The following is a 13,366-nucleotide window of genomic DNA, read 5'->3' on the forward strand; positions in this document are numbered from 1 at the left end:
GTCCTAAACTCCCAAAATAAATACCAACCTTCCTTTTGTGGTCATAAACATTGTGTTTAAATTTCATAGATTTCCATTTACTTAACCTAAGGTTATTGTGCAAAAACCAAGAAAAATGCTTATTTGGGCCCTTTATTGGCCCCTTATTCCTAAACTATTGAAACCAAAACTCCCAAAATCAATCCCAATCTTTCTTTTGTGGTCATAAACCTTGCGTCAAAATTTCATAGATTTCTATTAACTTAAACTAAAGTTATGGTGCGAAAACCAAGAAAATGCTTATTTGGGCCCTTTTTGGCCCCTTATTCCTAAAATGTTGGGACCAAAACTCCCAAAATCAATACCAACCTTCCTTTTATGGTCATAAACCTTGTGTTAAAATTTCATAGATTTCTATTCACTTTTACTAAAGTTAGAGTGCGAAAACTAAAAGTATTCGGACGCCGGACGACGACGACGACGACGACGACGACGACGACGACGCAGACGCCAACGTGATAGCAATATACGACGAAAATTTTTTCAAAATTTGCGGTCGTATAAAAACAGCAAAATTTCCTCAAAATGACCAATTCAGGGGCAGCAACCCAACAACGGGTTGACCGATTCATCTGAAAATTTCAGGGCAGATAGATCTTGACCTGATAAACATATTTACCCATGTCAGATTTCCTCTAAATGCTTTGGTTTTTGAGTTATAAGCCAAAAACTGCATGTTCTATTTTTAGCCGTGGGGGCCATCTTGGTTGGTTGACCGGGTCACGCCACACATTTTTTAAACTAGATACCCCAAAGATGATTGTGGCCAACTTTGGATTAATTTGGCCCATTAGTTTCAGAGGAGAAGATTTTTGTAAAAGATTACTTAGATTTATGAAAAATGGTTAAAAATTGACTATAAAGGGCAATAACTCCTTAAGGGGTCAACTGACCATTTCGGTCATGTTGACTTATTTGTAAATCTAACTTTGCTGAACATTATTGCTGTTTACAGTTTATCTCTATCTATAATAATATTCAAGATAATAACCAAAAAACGGCAAAATTTCCTCAAAATTACCAATTCAGGGTCAGCAACCCAACAACAGGTTGACCGATTCATCTGAAAATTTCAGGGCAGATAGATCTTCACCTGATGAACATTTTTACCCCACATCAGATTTCCTCTAAATGCTTTGGTTTTTGAGTTATAAGCCAAAAACTGCATTTTACCCCTATGATCTATTTTTAGCCGTGGCGGCCATCTTGGTTGGTTGACCGGGTCACGCCACACATTTTTTAAACTAGATACCCCAAAGATGATTGTGGCCAAGTTTGGATTAATTTGGCCCAGTAGTTTCAGAGGAGAAGATTTTTGTAAAAGATTACTTAGATTTATGAAAAATGGTTAAAAATTGACTATAAAGGGCAATAACTCCTAAAGGGGTCAACTGACCATTTCGGTCATGTTGACTTATTTGTAAATCTAACTTTGCCGAACATTATTGCTGTTTACAGTTTATCTCTATCTATAATAATATTCAAGATAATAACCAAAAACAGCAAAATTTCCTCAAAATGACCAATTCAGGGGCAGCAACCCAACAACGGGTTGACCGATTCATCTGAAAATTTCAGGGCAGATAGATCTTGACCTGATAAACATTTTTACCCCACATCAGATTTCCTCTAAATGCTTTGGTTTTTGAGTTATAAGCCAAAAACTGCTTTTTACCCCTATGTTCTATTTTTAGCTGTGGCGGCCATCTTGGTTGGTTGACCGGGTCACGCCACACATTTTTTGAACTAGATACCCCAATGATGATTGTGGCCAAGTTTGGTTCAATTTGGCCCAGTAGTTTCAGAGGAGAAGATTTTTGTAAAAGTTAACGATGACGGACGACGACGGACGCAGGACGACGGACGCCGGACGCAAAGTGATGGGAAAAGCTCACTTGGCCCTTCGGGCCAGGTGAGCTAAAAAATTAGACTTTAAAGAAGGTCTAACTGTGACATGAAAACTTCTGTCATAAATAGATCTAATAGATAATTATTTCAAAACATTGTTTTGTAAATCTATAGCTCTGTTTTCCAACAGCAAGTTGTGCGTAATTGGAACATTTTTTTCAGAGCAATTTTTTTTAATCTACTACTATTTATAAAGGGAAATAATTCAAATTACCATAAAATCAGCTAAATATTGTTCTGTGTGACAAATAAAATTGAGAATGGAAATGGGGAATGTGCCAAAGAGACAACAACCCGACCATAGAAAAAAACAACAGCAGAAGGTCACCAACAGGTCTTCAATGTAGCGAGAAATTCCCGCACCCGGAGGCGTCCTTCAACTGGCCCCTAAACAAATATATACATCAACTTCTGTCATTTTATAAGTAATGTATTTGTGACATTATTACCCTGATTATTAACTTATTATCCTTTGTTTTTGACAGAACACTAAAATTTATTTTTAAGATGATAAAACATTTTGAGAAAAAAAACTGTTTAAATTTTTTTGTGAAACACATTCACAAAGTTCTTTAAATCATACAAATTCCTTTGTAAATCAAGAAGGTATCACCTGCCTGAAGTCAGGAATTCTATATTGCCATGAATTTAATTGATTGGTAAAATTATAGATTAACTGTTTTGCAAATCTTTGAATTTAGTACTGAATCAGTACTATTTATTAGTTTCTACCACCCAGAATAAGTTAACAAGTATAAGCATTATTTGGCAAAACCTTTCGCAATTTTTTAGTTCTCAATGCTCTTAAACTTTGAACTTATTTTGCATTTAAATTTTTTTTTATTCAAGTCGTATTTATGAATCTTTTGTAAGCAAAATCATAAGCCTGGTATTTTTCTTTAAATTTTTAATAAACACTGACTCAATAAAAATTATTTCCCCTTGATGCCAGTAGATCAGTAATTCCAAGGATTTGTATAGTAAGTCTTACTAAACAAATCCTTGGTAATTCTTACAGAAAATTTTATCCAAATCACAATAATACATATACTTCATCTTAGAAAACAAAGTTATACAATATTGACTTACAAAACAATGTTTTGAACTAATTATCTATTTATGATAAATGTTTTCATGTCACAGTTAGACCTTCTAAATCAGTGACTGGTATTATGGTAAGTCATCATTTTGTTTGAAAATCATGACAAAAACATCATCTTAATGGAACTAGATGGTAAGTATTAATTTTTAATTCACAGCACTCACTTCATACTAACAACCTTTCACTTGAGCAATCTGCTAAAACATTTTACCGATGCTGTCGATGCTTACACAACTGCATACCAAATATCAGTGACCTACCACTTGTGGTTTCCCATAAACTGACCTAATCACAAATTAATACATGTAAAATAAGCAAAAGTTTTGAAGTCAATAGACCATGACTGAGGGAGCCGGGCCATATAATCTCCATGGAAATAAGATGTGCCAATGCTTATACAACTGCATACCAAATATGATTGACCTACCACTTGTGGTTCACCATAAACTAGACCTAATCACAAACTAATACATAGTTGCCGCCATCGCCGGAAACAGCATACCTTTGTCTTGCTTTTTGACTCCGTCAAGGCGAGACAAAAATGGCTACACTTGAATCCTGTGTCTTGCCAAAAAGCAGAAAACAGAAACAACAGGTATGAAGTGTTTTATCTACAAAGCATTGGTCATTATACTTGAGATGCTTGAAGGATTGGCATTTTTGACGTTATACACTCTAAAATCTGGAAAGAAAGGGGCTTAAATTTATACATCCATCATTATCAAAAATCACGAAACTGACAAGAAAAAATCTCCACCTAAATTAAGACTTATCCCTCATTGGTAGGAAAGTTGGCAACAACCATATCAAGTATCATTAACTAATATTCAGGAGTTTAAAATAAAAAATTCTTATTCTGACACAACTTAAAAAATGTTGAGTACTGTTTAGTTCTATGACTATCAAAAAAAAAATGTTATTCCTATCTTCTTTCTTGTTCAGTAGTTAGCATGCCAAGTGCCTTACCTAATTCTAGATATTCAAAAGTTCTAAGTCAGGAACAACATCTAAATATATTAGGAGAAATTGTCAGGTTACTGGATCTTACAGAAATTGTATTCAAACCAGTGTCACAAGATGTCTTGAACCTACAGTGAGTTGTAGTATTTTTCTGTGTGAAAGCTCACTGTGACAACGATTGAGGCATTATTCCTCAGTGTACAGTTTTGTCAAAAGCATGAGAGGAGGTTGTGTCATTTTCTAGGCATCATTCCTTATTCACAGTATTCGGGAATTCGTTTCATATATCAACACAGTATGGCCATGGTTGTGCACATCAAATGTTTACTGTGTAACAATCAAACCCTTTAACAGTGTTCAAAGTATTTGGAAATATCAAGACAGAAATAATTACTCCTATATATACATCCCTTAACTTCATTCCAGGGGAGGGGAGTGTGAAATACCTGATATTCTTATTGTGTTGTAAGCATCAGTTAATTGGAAAACTCAACAATCCAGAAAATATACACTCTCTTTATTCAACTCTTATATACAAATATTGTGCATAATTCCCTTATATATCGTGGAAGACAATTAATTACACTGACATATAAATTTAAGTATCTTAAAGGTGTGAACCTTCAATATGGAGGATAATGAGCAGAATATTGACGATCGGAACATAAATAATAATGCAGGTTAATTACACACATATTACAAGATTACTATTGTGCTTCAGAGTCAATATTATTGATTTTATTCTGACAATATATCTGAAAACAACAATAATATGGTATCTTAGTCTTCCAACTCATAACACAGCCAGGTATAAAAAATATTGTTATTTAACAGCACCAATATTTTATTCTAGATAGAAAGACATTAATATTACATTGTCAATAGTATACTTAGCTTGACAATCTCATTTTGGATCAGCAATAAATTTTAATTGCTTGGTTTTAAATATCCCTATGGGCCATTTCAATTTACTACAAAATCTTGATGACTTTCAGATATGAAGTAATATTTATTTAAAACGTAATCTCCCCCTCACACCAAGATGACATTACATGTTATAAACTAAACATATATTTAACATTGTCAGTTTCAATTTTCTAAACACTTACAACTGGCTGAATTGAGATCTTACTGCATCATACATTTGTGTATCTGTTTCATAACAGAATTGAAACAACCTTTTAACTATCTGCAATCGTTACAAATTAACTTTGAAATAACTCAGATTCTACTGGTTTGAATTTACTTATTTCAAGTTTATTTTTTCCCTGAATTTTATCTTCTGTTTTGGTTTTCTTTCAACCTTCCATGGTTTAAATCCGCATTACCCATTTTTTATTGAACAACCATAGAATATGATCTCTATGCTGATGCAGACAAATATGTAACTGTATTATACAAAGGTTAGGCTACTACATTTAAAGTTGACTGAATAAAATGAACAGAAACATTCTTAAAACAAAAAACAAATATTCTGCAATAAATTAAAATATAACAATTTTTCATGCTAGGAAGATACAAAACAAAATTTGCATGTAAAAACACCTTAATATTTCTTTAGAGATGTAACCATATCCTTCAAAACTAATTTCAAAATAGAATAAGGTTTAAACAATCTGAATATTAAAATCTTAAAGCATGAAATTGATATCTCCTTGTTTAATTTTATTTATAAGATACATTTAAGTACTCAAGAACATTTAGTTCTCATTTTTTTCAATTACCTAATTTGAAATTAAATCAATATGTCTGGGTAGTTATGCATTTGTATGTGATTTCTTTACATGCAAATATATTCTGGTATTGTAAATTTTATTTGTAATATACTTGTATCTAAGAATGTAAGATGGAATATGTGTTCATTTCCAATTTTAGCAAGATGGCTTTTAATCTCATGGTTTGGAGACTTTTCAACTTTCTTGTAATACTTTGTCATAAAAAATTCAAACTAGATCAAATTATAAATTCTTGTCAAAATCATAAAGACTTTTCACAAAAAGTTTCCACAAATTCTTATTTTTAATTAGTATATATTTTTTGGGGAGGGTACATTTTTAAGAAAATATCAATTAATAAAATACTCTGACAAAATTGCTCTTCAAGGTATATTCTTCAAATGAAATCATAAATACTGTTGTGGTTGCTTGACAAAATAAGTGAATACTTTGCAGACATCTTATTGATAATTTTTTTATTTTAAATCCCTGAAGTATTAAAGAATCATAGAAATGCATTATGAAATTCTCTATATCATTTCAGGAACACATATTTCATCTTATAGATATTACTGTTGATCATCTGTGGGAAAGATATGTAAAATTAAATCATACAATTACAACAAGCATGAACATGCAAACTAAATCCATGTAGACCCTAATTTTAAATTGAAAAGTTAATGAAACATAACTTTCGAAGTTTAAGACTGAACATGTTGAAACACATGTTAAGAAGTAACTTTTTATATAGTCACTATAGTTTGAATTTTTTGGCCTTGTGACTATAGCTATATATATATAAACTGTTAACTGTCAGAAATTACAAAAATTTCACAATTTTTATTCCAATTAACTGTAGTTTTTTTTTTATTAATCTGAATGTCTGTTTGATATGACAATGATAACTGTATTGACAGTATGGTGAATAAATATAAAAGCTATTTAGTACATTATAAAAAGTAACTGTGAAATATAAAGGGCAGGTAAAACCCTATCAGATCTTCCATGACAACAAAATTCACAATGTCTACCATGTGCACCATTAAAATGTTGATACATTTGTCAATTCATTAACATTATAATATTGTACACGTTTTCTTGTCCTTGAAAGGATTATCTTTAACAGGATGAATCAATGGGTCATCTGCCATTCTTTGATTACAAAACTGTATCATTTCCGGTAAAGTTTTTGTCATTCTGACTCTATCAATTTTGAGGTGGTATGTCATTTGTTCCCGTTGATTTTTCAGCTTGATAATTTGATCATTCTTTGATTGGAAAGGCATGGTGTTAGGAGTCACAGTACCAAAACCTGTACAGGAGGAAAAACAACATCAAATATCATGCAAACAGAAAAATTACAACACAAAAAATAGTAAACTTCAGTAAATTTGGTTTTCATCTTTGTCTTTTAAGAAAACAATTTAAATTCACACGAAACCTCCAGTGATCATAAATTAATATTTTTATTTTCGTATATTTCATATCCAACTATTTACCGAGGTCAGATTTAACTTTATGTTATCAATGAAGCAAAACTGTAACCAAATACAGAACCCATAAAAAGTTTTTTGGAAGATAATTTTCAACACCAGAATTTACTGAAGTTTTAAAATTGGGAAAAAACAAAATAATTGAAGAAGTTATATATATATATATATATATATCTAATAACCAATAAAATCATTGTTTCATGGCAGCATGCTTGATTCAAATGCAGGAAGTTGCTGGTTTTATCCTCAGAAGGGTAAAATATTGTAAATGCTTGGTACATTCTTATTTGCTGCTTCTCACACTTACATTAAAAGTTAGAGCAAATATTTTTCAGCTTTAATACTTAATAAAACAAGAATGTGTCCTAAGTACACGGATGCCCCATCTGCACTTTCATTTTCTATGTTCAGTCGACTGTGAAAATGGGATAAAATCCCTTATTTGGCATTAAAATTGGAAAAATCATATTATAGGGAACATGTTTATAAAGTTTCAAGTTGATCGGACTTCAACTTCATCAAAAACTACCTCAACCAAAGACTTTAACCTGAAGCCAGACAGACGGAAGAATGAACGGATGCACATATCAGAAAACATAATGCCCATAAATGGGGCATAAAAAAGAGCTAATTTTGTCTTCCAGAACTTACTCTAGTGCAATCTACATTTAATAATTGAAGCTGTACAAACAGGACTTTATTGCCATAAGCAGTAATTAACATACATGAAGACTATAGATAGTAATCTTTTGAAACAAGTTTCATACTGGCTCTGGGCATGCTTTGCTGCATGCAATTGATTGAGGTAATACATATACTGGAGCATACAATGTAACTGATCTGACATTTGCATTCACAGGTGCCAAGAACATTTAAACTAAAATTTTCCTTGTAGAATGAGAGTTGCAAAAATTCAAACTATTAGCAAACATGGAGTAATTTTGTACATGCCAGATGTAAAATTCAACTCAAACTTATCAAGCTGAAGACCAAATATTAAATCTTTCCTTCAATATATAGCAGCCAAGAAATACAAATATGTGCTTAAGAGTATCATGTTAGGAGTATTATGTATCCCAGTACATGTAAATGGAATTTCACTGTTTGACCTTTATATCGTGGGGTACAGAAATTATTTATTAACTTCATATATTCAATTCAAGTTTTGCAGCACATTTAATGAAATCTTTGCAAAACTTATGTCTTTCAACATCAACACTTCTATGTAAGTATATACAGATATATAAGGTAATAGAAATTAAAACCTTTTCATTGCAAACCATGCTGTTTGTCTTCATCATTCTATCATGCATGCGTCATATTTATTAAATGAATTAACCAAAACTTTCTAAAAACACTATTTCATAGCCAATAAATCAAAACAAATTATTTGTTGTATATCATACACATGCTTTCTTTAATTGAACTTGCTCCTTTTTCACTCTTTACGTAATTAATAAACTTTGATCACCCTTAGCCTGATTGTGAAGCTTTGGTTTATGGATCATACCTCTTTTTAAAATATTCTGATCATCATTTCATGCATACATGTATTCATGTACAATGTATTGAAAGTACTACACAAAATGGTGAACAACTTACCGGTACCTAGACTATCTAGATGTTACCACACAGTTTGGACTAGATCCTCTACCTGAAATGTAAATCTAACTAATTAGTGGTTGACTTGAATTGAATAAGTTTTCCTGTTAAGGATGTATTAATATTATGTATGTTCTCCTTTGGATATAACATGTATAAAGTATCCATGGTAAAGTGTAAAATTATATGATATTAACAAATTCTTTGGATACAAGAATTTAGGGAGGTTTAAGTGTTGGCTGAACTGGCTAGATGACAGCTTTGTGTCTATCACTGTTAATGAAGGATCTACTATAGCTAATGTTATCCAAGTAAATTAAAGGGACATCCTAGAGGCCTATAATTGAATATGGACAAAGTACAATTTAACTTACAATGTATAATGGTAAAAGATATTAACAGTTAACAATGGTTAAAGAACTAGTCTTGTTTAACAAACAACAAAGGTTCTTCTTATAACATTATTTTTTTTTATTAATAACAGTACATGTATTTTAAATTATACATTGGACATGTTGGACATGTTGGATATTGAGATCAAAAGTTGAACAACATAACAAGCTTTGTACGTAATAACCATCCAATGGTTTACCATAGAACTGGATATATACAACGCCATAGGAAAGAAACAACTCATACAGTCAGCTAGCTCCATGCATATGGACCTAACACTAAAATAATTCACAGTGATGGTGGTAAATAGTTTTGAATTGTCTCCCCTTTGTCCCAATTATTGTTGTGGAGTGCATGACTGTTGGGATAATAAACATTCTTAACATTTGCTTTTTCAAAATTGAAAAATTTGAGGGAAATTCGTTGTTTTTACCACAAAAAGAAAATACTGAAACAGTATACAATATATATAGGACTACTTTAGGAAATATGTTGTCAAGATTATTATTCGCTAATGTAAAAGAAACTTGAGAAAACATTACACAAAATTCATTAAACTTCGAAATTGTGATTTCCAAATGGGATCAGATATATCCATGAACAAATGATTTTCATAAATACCTTGTTATCACTTTAAGTAGCAATTATACTCCTTTAGTGATTTGTATTTAAATTTTATTTCTATTTCTAGTCATGAGTGCAACAATATTTGTTGGTCTTAACTCTTGTGTCATTTACCTTAGAGGTAGATTGTATTTGAAACATTTACTACTCCAAGAATATTTCTGTTCAAATTTGTGAATTTGGAACACATTTTACTTTTGATTTTTCTAATTTTACTGACATACACCAGGTTGGGGAACAAACAGGAACTATTCCTTCAGTTGAGTATTCATTAGATGGTGCTAAATCTAACTATCTTAGTCAAGTCTTACCTTGAAATGGCACATATTTAAGAAAATTTCAAAGATCCATAATTGCATTTGGAATTTATTATGTTTTTAAAGCATTGAAATTGTCAATTTTTCCAAGTTTTTATAGGATTGTGACATGTTAGTTAGTCAAGTGGAAGCTATATATATACAGTACATTTTTTGGAAGGTAAAAATGTGTATTAAAAAAAAAATAACACTAGAAAGTATTCCTTATTTGTTATTTGAAAAACATATGTTTGAGGGATAGTTTCTCTTTGGGGAATTATTCCCAATTTGACAGGTTTCCACGATAAAATAGCTAGTGATAAACCCATTTGCCAAATTTGATAAAAATAGAAATATTAACATCATGTGGAACATGTTTACACTATGAAATTATTTGTGTGACATTTCAAAATGGCAGTGGCTATTTGACCGGCACCGGCTAAATAGCAAATTTGCTATTTGACCGGCACCGGCAAAATAGCAAATTTGCTATTTAGCCGGCACTGAATAAAACTTCATTGATGTAATAAGTAGAAAATAAAAAAGCTTAATAATAATTTAAAATCATTTTATCACAATATCAAGCATTAAAAATACAGTACAATAAAAAATAATAATATTGAAGATGTCAAAATATTATGACAATGTTGTTTATGTCATATATACCTGTCAGACAATGTCAGCTGAGGCTTGACTTAGATCTCTGTTCAATTATCAGATTACATATCTATTCATTATTTAAACTACAATTTTTGATATGTCTATCTCTTAATAGATTATTCAGGTGCATATTTGATTACCAGTCTATATTTAAAGCCCCACCCAGATGTTCATGTAATATCATGTATAAATGGTTGAAGGCTTTAGTCTTTCACGTCTATGTAATAAAGTGCATATTTTGAGATTGTTAAAATTGTTGTTAACGCAGAAACTTATGCTACAAATTCAGCAGTTGAATCATCATTATTTTTGACAGTTGTGTGCATAAATTTGTAAATACTCTATATTGACAACGGATATAAGCATGCTATTATAATCACCTTTACACCCTATAAATACCGAAATCTCTCACTTTTTGAGTCTGCTATACCAGGTAAAACAAACATTAAATCATATAAAGCTAGAATGAATTTCGGTCGCCGACAGGTGCTTGCTTTCTTTTCCAAACCAAGTCAAAATGGCGACGTATTGATTTCGATAACCTATAGTCTGTTTCCAAATTTAAGACTGGTTCCGATCTTTATTAATTTAATACAGCGCCCAATTTAGAAAGTCTATATTTTGGAGGGGGGGGGGTCAACATTTTTTTCCTTTCAAAATATTGACGAATGGTATCAAGTTTACAATAAAACGTTTTGTTAAATGGATGTCTCACTAATTAGCGACAAGAAAAATCAAGAAGCGACATGAAGATAACAGTACACAACATCAAATGAGTAGCATTATATATACTAAGTTAAAAAAAAATCTACATGTGCAAGGATTTGTATAGTTAGATGAACTTGTTCTGGATGGAAGATCATCAAGCACAGTCCAAGTCACCTCTGGGGTTCAACAAGGTACTGTACGTCTTAGGTCCAGTCTTATTCTTGGCTTATATTAACGACCTCCCAGACTACCGGCTTACCGTGACATAGCAAACTAAGATCATTATTTACTGATGACAGTATCATATATATGCCAGTTAAATCCCAGAGTGACTGCCTTAAACTGCAAGCTGATCTTGATGTAGCTGCAAAATGGGAAGAGGACTGGCTGATGGCCTTCAACCAAGACAAGTGTAATATGTTCTCTCTGTCAGAACTAAACGTTCACCTCTACAACATATAATTACACTCTTCACAACCATATTTTAGAAACTGTTACATCTGCTAAGTACTTAGGCATCACATTACAATCAAACCTTAAATGGGACAAACACATAGATGACAATATCTCGAAAGCCAACAAAACACTCGGCTTCCTTCGAAGAAACCTGAAAACATCTTATCAAAACATCAAGAGCCAGGCATACCAAGCATTTATCCGTCCCAAACTCGAATACTCTTGCTCGGTTTGGGACCCCCACACTTCAGAATCTATCTCGAAGATAGAGATGGTACAAAGGAGAGCTGCTCGGTATGCCTGCAACAGGTATCATAATACTAGCAGTGTATCAAACATGCTGAACACACTCAACTGGCCTCTTTAACAGAACGCAGACTGCGTGCACGCCTGGTTAATTATGATGTACAAGATCACACATTATCGTTGTTGCTATACCATCTATAGCACAATTCTCATTCCATCAGTCTAGAGAACCAGAAAACATCATTCTCACAGACTCACACCTTCAGACACATTTGAATTATACATGAAAAGACTAGTACAGATTTTCATTTTCCCCATACACAATAACTCTATTCTACTGTTCTATTATATTCTACCATTTAGTGACCGCCTTCAACAAATTGAAGATTATGTCACAGGAGGAAACTCAGGCGCGCATCCAGAGGGGGGTTCCGGGGGTTGGAACCCCCCCTTTTTTTGGACGATCAATGGTTAGGAACACCCCCTTTTAAAATGGCTGGATCCGCCCCTGAAACTTACAACAAGACATAGATTGAAAAATGTACAATTTTAAATAAATACAAAAAAGTTTTAAAAATAACATGTTTTGTATAATTAAGTAAGATGTTTTGAGTTAATACTGATGCTTTGAAATTGAAGATTTGAAAGAGTCTACTGAAGTGCAATTTACAATGTTATCCGGTAGTTTGTTCCAGTCGGTAATAGTTCTTGGAAAATAGGATTCTTTTCTGTACTGTGTTTTGCAGGATGTAATTTAATTGGAAGTGTTCAAATTAGAATGTCTTGTTTGTGGAATTAATTTATTATTTTTAGGTATTGTAACCTTTTCGTGTTCAATTTTGTAAAGCATTACCAATCTGGAGTCTTTTCTTCTGTCAGAGAGACTGCGCCATTCAAGATGTTGTAACATGTTACTATACCAACGCTTGAGGTGTTTCTGTATTTGTTGATAACAAAACGTGCAGCCCTTCTTTGAACTTTATCAATGCTATCTATGTCTTGTTGTAAGTATGGATCCCAAACAGAGCAAGCATACTCTAGTGATGGTCTTACTAGGGACTTATATGCTTGCTCTTTAATGGATGTTGAACTTATGTTCAGGTTCCTCCTTAGAAAGCCTAGTGTGCTATTTAATAGCTTTCTTGCATGTGTTGTTAATATGCA

General features: G+C 32.2%; 1 long non-coding RNA gene across 1 annotated transcript; it reads right to left on the bottom strand.

Annotated features, from left to right (window-relative positions):
* Window positions 1–4,509: 4,509 nt before the first annotated feature.
* On the bottom strand, window positions 4,510–11,361 carry LOC139480886 (uncharacterized). The gene is made up of 3 exons (XR_011654529.1): window positions 11,173–11,361; window positions 8,820–8,871; window positions 4,510–7,036 (listed from the first exon to the last, which is right to left on the bottom strand). It is a non-coding gene; the product is annotated as an uncharacterized lncRNA (long non-coding RNA).
* Window positions 11,362–13,366: the final 2,005 nt, after the last annotated feature.

Source organism: Mytilus edulis, chromosome 1 (assembly GCF_963676685.1).
Source record: "Mytilus edulis chromosome 1, xbMytEdul2.2, whole genome shotgun sequence".
Lineage (NCBI taxonomy): Eukaryota > Metazoa > Mollusca > Bivalvia > Mytilida > Mytilidae > Mytilus > Mytilus edulis.